Source organism: Grampus griseus, assembly GCF_964374135.1.
Source record: "Grampus griseus genome assembly, chromosome: 1".
Classification (NCBI taxonomy): domain Eukaryota; kingdom Metazoa; phylum Chordata; class Mammalia; order Artiodactyla; family Delphinidae; genus Grampus; species Grampus griseus.
This window is the reverse complement of record NC_139017.1, coordinates 104087378-104093377: the sequence shown is the minus strand read 5'-3', so window position 1 is coordinate 104093377 and position 6000 is coordinate 104087378.

The window sequence follows — 6000 nt, the reverse complement described above, 5'->3', positions numbered from 1 at the left end:
GAGGAAGAGGAGGAGGAAGAGGAGGAGGTGGAGGAGGAAGAGGAGGAGGAGGAAGAGGAGGAGGAGGAGGAAGAGAAAGAGGAGGAGGAAGAGGAGGAAGGGAGGAGGAGGAGGAAGAGAAAGAGGAGGAGGAAGAGGAGGAAGGGAGGAGGAGGAGGAGGAAGAGGAGGAGGAGGAGGTGGAGGAAGAGGAGGAGGAGGAGGAAGAGGAGGAGGAGGAGGAAGAGAAAGAGGAGGAGGAAGAGGAGGAAGGGAGGAGGAGGAGGAAGAGGAGGAGGAAGAGGAAGAGGAGGAGGAGGAGGAGGAAGAGGAAGAGAAGGAGGAGGAAGAGGAGGAGGAAGAGGAAGAGGAGGAGGAGGAGGAGGAAGAGGAAGAGAAGGAGGAGGAAGAGGAGGAGGATGGTACAGAAGGCCAGTAAAGCCATAGTTCATTCTGCCACAGTCATGTTGCCTACAGCAAGACGCAGCATGGATTATTTCAGCTTGAAAGGAAGCAGATATATACAGTGGGTGGGAGGGTGTCATATTTACAGCCCTGATCTTTCAGCAAACATTTATTGAGCAAATACCATGTGTCATGTGCTACAGTAGACATTCAGTCTACAAAGATGAATAAGGCCTCGTTTTCTGCCCTCGTGGAGCTAGTAATCTAGTTGGGAAGAAAGGCTAAATATATAATTTGAGACCTGATCAGGAAGGACCTTGTTAAGGAGTTTTGATCTTATCCTTTGGGTATGGAGAGTCCTCAGAAGTTTTTAAGTTGTGACATAATCTGACTTGCTTATAGAGGAAGTACTCTGGTGAGAATGTAAAAAATGGAGTGACATCCAAGAGATTATTATGAGACTGAGGATTAGTCAAGGAAGAAATTATGCCAGTCTGAACCAGGGCAATGGGGATACTGATACATTCTGGATATTGACTTGACAAGTCTTCCTAACCAGCTGGATTGGGAAGGGGCACGTGCAATGAGGGAGCAGGAAAAATCATAGTGACCTTTGAAGTGTTTGGCTTGAATGATTAGTGCTGGCGACACCATTCACGGAGATAGGGAACATAGAAGGAGGATTCTTAAGCTGTTTTTAGAAATGCTAAGTTTGATGTTTCTAAAGGACGTTATGTTGAGGTTTTTAGAAAACGATTGGGAATGTGGGTATACAACTCTTGAGAGAGGTCAGCATGGTGTTTGCTGTGATTCTGTCATACGTAAATGGATTTCAGTGAACACGGAAGGGGTTGTTTTTCCCTTCTGAGTGAGAGAGGAAGCCAAAGTAGGTTTTTAAGCAGGCAAACCCTTTAAATTTTCCATACCCTTACCCTAACATGCTGATGTAACCTGGTATGGTTTTCTAATTGTTTATTTAATTGTCTGCAAGCCCCTCGGGGGCATAGATTATACATAATGAATTTGCTGAACGGATTAATGGCTGCCTGGAGTGAGGAAATGGGAAACATAAATAGATTGTATGGTCTTGTTTTTCCAAGAGTTGTTAACTCTATAAAGAGCAAACAAAGGAAGTGAGACCTGCAGGTTGCCTCTGGAACTCTCTTCAAGCCTCACTGTAGCACAGCTCCATTCTTGACCCCTGGTTTCACCCTGTTTCTAACTCCTCCCAAACCAGCCTATCACCAAGCCATTGTATTAGTTCAGGCTAGCGTCTTCTCACATCTGTATTGCTACAGCAACATCCTGATGGTTCCTCTCCAACCCTGCATCCTCTAAGTCATTATCCACACTTCAGCCAGTACAGCATCTATACACTGTAAATCTGATCACGTCATTCTCTTGTTCAAAACATTTTAACGGCTCATATTATAATCACGGTAAGAGCCAATCTCCTTAGACTTATAATAGATCTCGCTGTCCCAAACCCTTCTGCTTACTTGTCTCCAGGCTCTCCTCTTTTACCAGCCTGCCTCTTTCTTCTTTCCCTCATACTCATGCTCTCTAGTCATGCTCGAGACTACACCTGTTCCCATGTGTCTTCTCTTTTACTGGCCTCGGGACAATTGCACATGCTATTCCCACAGCCTGGAGCCCTGCACCTTTCCTCTTGCCCTCTCAAACTGACTAACCCGTTTAGCCTTCAGGTCTGTGCTCAGTTATCCCCGCTGCCTGCAGGAAGCTTGCTCTGACACCTGATACCAAGACTGGGTTTCATGCTCATTATATGTCTATCCATGGCATGCCTACATTTCTGTCCCAGCCGTACTTACCACACGGCACTACTTCAGTCTGTGGACCTTTCCTCGTCTGTGGACTGTGAGCTCTTTTCTCTGTTGTTCCCATCATCTAATGCAGTGCCTGGCACATAATAAGCCTTTTGCAAATATGTGATGGATGAGCAAATGTCCTGCAGGGATGAAGAAAACATGAGCATGTAGCCTGGCAAAACAGGCTTCATGCTTTCTCTATATCCCGTCTGGGTTGAGCCAGCAAATGAGGTCACTGTTTAATCAACTGGTCCACTAAGTGCCATTAAACTATAGCTTCTCATGCAGTCAGAGATGAAAGGAAACTGAAGTTGAAATTTTCCTCAGAAAAAGAGCAAGTACTGATATTTCAAAGAGAAGATGCTCAGATGAAACATATCTATCTCCTGGTTGTACTGGCAGGTGGCATGTTATTAGCATCCCTGATAAGCAATGAGATGGAGATGAAGCCCAAAGCACTTCCTCTTCTTCCTCCCCCCACCCCCGCCCTCTCTCCCTTTCTCTCTCTTCCTCTCTTCCTCTCTCTCTTTCTCCCCCCACCCCTCTCTCTTTTTCTCCCCTCCATCCCCACCTTGCTTCAGCAACAATCTTAAGACAAGGGAAGTGCAATTATGCAGTGTCTGTTTAAAATTTAAGAAGACAAAAATGAGTTGAGGGTTTTTTTTTTTTCCTTTTTGCAGGAAACAAATTAGCCCACAGTAGACCTGTGCCTACAAGCAGCCCATTTAATTTGGTTATTTCCTACGTCTTGAGACTAGCTTTTTCTCACTAATTCTGTCAGGCTTTTTCCATATCAGGGCTTATCTCTTCATTGTACCCAGAATCATGTGACAAGTGAGAGTCCTGGCTGTATTTTATCTATTCAATCACCCCACCACCACCATTCTTTATTCCAGAAAGAATCTAAGGTGACGAGTCATTTTTATAAGCACAATCTCCCTTAAATTGATGCCCAGTGGTTTCTAGCAGTTTACTAAAGTTTCAAGCCCACACCATTAAGCATATAGTTAAAAATCCACTCACAAAGTTCATGTTTCCAATATATTTGGGATATCGAGCACATAAGCACAAAAAATGACCATACAGGGAGTGCCCACTCCTGGCTGTCCAATCGCAGGAGATCCCTTTGCACTGTATCTATTCTGAGCTGGCAGAAGAACTTAGATCTTCACCTGAGCTCCAGGCCCACATGCCCAACTTCCTGCTGGAAATTGTCACTTGATGGCTCTGCAGGCATCTCAAATTTGAGATGCCAAAAATGGAGCTCACTGTCTTACTTGGAGCATAGTACGGTGGCCAACAGCACAGAATCTGCTTCCAGACTGCCTAAGTTCAAATCCTGACTCTACCTCTTAGCAGCTGCAAATGGGCAAATTACTTAACCCCCCGGTGCTTCCCTCTCTTCATCTATGACATGTGGAAAATACAGGGCCTCCACCACGGGACTGCTACTTGGGATAAATCAGTTAACATGAATCAAGTGCTTAAAATACTTAGAACAGCACGTTTAGCATCTCCTGGCTGGCGGTGTTGCTGTTGCAACCAGTTCCCTCCGTGGTGAATGGCATCAGCATCCACCAGTTTTCCAGAAAGTGAAAGTCAACCCCGGGCTCTTCCTAGTCCCTCACTTCACCTATAATTGGTCTCCCAAGTCTTGCTGACTTTACATTCCCAAGACTCTCCCAAGCCCACCTCCTTCTCTCCACCCCCAGGGACATTGTTTCTGTTGAAGCTTTCTTCTTTTCTCACTTGGATGAACGTGGTTGACTTCTAAACCATCTCAGCACCTCCAGTGTTGCCCCCTCCACAAAACTCTCTACACAAATGCAGTCGTGTCACTTCCCTGCTTAACCCCTTGCAGTGCTTCTCTGTGGAGGGTCACCTTCTTCAACGTACTATTCCAGTGCCTTTAACATCAGCCTCCATCCTGCTAGTTTCCTTTCCTGCCCTCCCAAGAGCCACCCCCATCTCCAGCAACATGGAACTATTGGGAAATGCTGATACGCATCGTGCTCTCTTGCCTCCGGCCTTTGCACAAGCCACTCTCTCCTGTCTAATAATCTATTCTCTGCCTTCTTTGCTGGGCAAGTCATGGTGTTTTCTCCCTAGGTCCAGCTCTCCTCTAACCTATGCAGTGCCTTGTGTATGCCTCACCACACTACATTGCATTTATCTGTTTCCTTGGATATCTCTTCTACTCTGTTATTTCCTTGATGAAGTATGGACATGGTATTGGTTAAAAACTCTGAAGTCATTCTGCCAGGTTTGAATCCTGGCTCCTATCACTTCCTGGCTGTACAACTCTGGGCAAGTGACCTAGCCTCTCTACCTCTATTTTCTTATCTAGCAGGGTAATGAAAAGACCTACCTCATAGGACCACTGTGAGAACTAAATGAATTACTTCATGTAAAGTGCTTAGAACCATTCCTGGTTCACGGTAAGATATAAATAAATGGAAGTTACTTACTATTATTATTATTAACCCTGTCCTATTATTAATTGGGACCTCAAACAACACACACCAAAAAGTTAGCAACTTAAATAGGTTTTAAGATAAAAAGACACAACGCCCTAACTTGACACTGTTCCCTCTGCTCGCCACTGGGCAGCTGAGAACTGCAGAGAACGTACACCTTCCTGCTCCCACTTCCCCACCAGTGTAGCCTCCTCAGGGAGGCCCTCCAGGGCTGGTTTCCAGGACCCTGGGTGGCTTGGTGCAGAAGTGTGCACCTTGGAGCCAGGGTCCTGAGTCTGCCACCATGAAACCTGGAATACTCCAAATTGCTTAATTTCTCTGTTTCCTCATCCATAAAATGGAAAAGCATACCTACTTTGCAATGCAGTGTGTAAAGCAAGTAGCCATGTGCTGGCATGTAGTAAATAGCAACTATTAGAGTTTTGTTTAAAAAAAAGACCTGTCCTCAGCATTACTGTAAAATCATTCTAATTAATCAAAACACATAAAACTCTTACAGAAGAAGGTATAGTTGAAAGTGTTAATAGGCATAACGTTAATACAGAGGGAAACAGGGTCATTAAAGAGAGCTCCAGGTATGGATTGGAGATGAGAAATTTATATGAAATATAAGAATTTCAGAAGACAGGTGCCCCTCTGTTCTGAGCGAGCCCTGCCCTCCTACATGTCCAGGGCAGATCTGCTGAGCCTCCATGTGGCCAAGAGACTGAGAACATAAAGTCATCCTTCCTTCCAAATGCATCATTCACAGAGCTAATCATGAGTTCTGGACAGCATGGCTACATTTATCCTGGGCTTCACTCTCATTTTGAAGTTATCCTGTTAACACCCTTTTTTAAAAATTAAGTATAGTTGATTTACAATGTTGTGTTAGTTTCAGGTGTACAGCAAGGTGATTCATACCATATATATATATGGTATGGCTATATATATATATAATATATATTCTTTTTCAGATTCTTTTCCCTTATAGGTTATTAAAAAATATTGAGTATATTTCCCTGTACTATACAGTAGGATCTTGTTGTTTATTTTATACATAGTAGTGTGTATCTGTTAATCCCAAATTCCTAACTTATCCCTATTCTTCCCTTTCCCCTTTGGTAACCATAAATTTGTTTTCTATGTCTGTGGGTCTATTTTTGCTCTGTATATAAGTTCATTTGTATCTTTTTTTTTAGATTCCACATATAAGTGATATCATATGGTATTTGTCTTTCTCTGTTTGGCTTACCTCACTTAGTATGATAATCTCTAGGTCTATCCATGTTGCTTCAAATGGCATTATTTCATTCTTTTTTATGGCTGAGT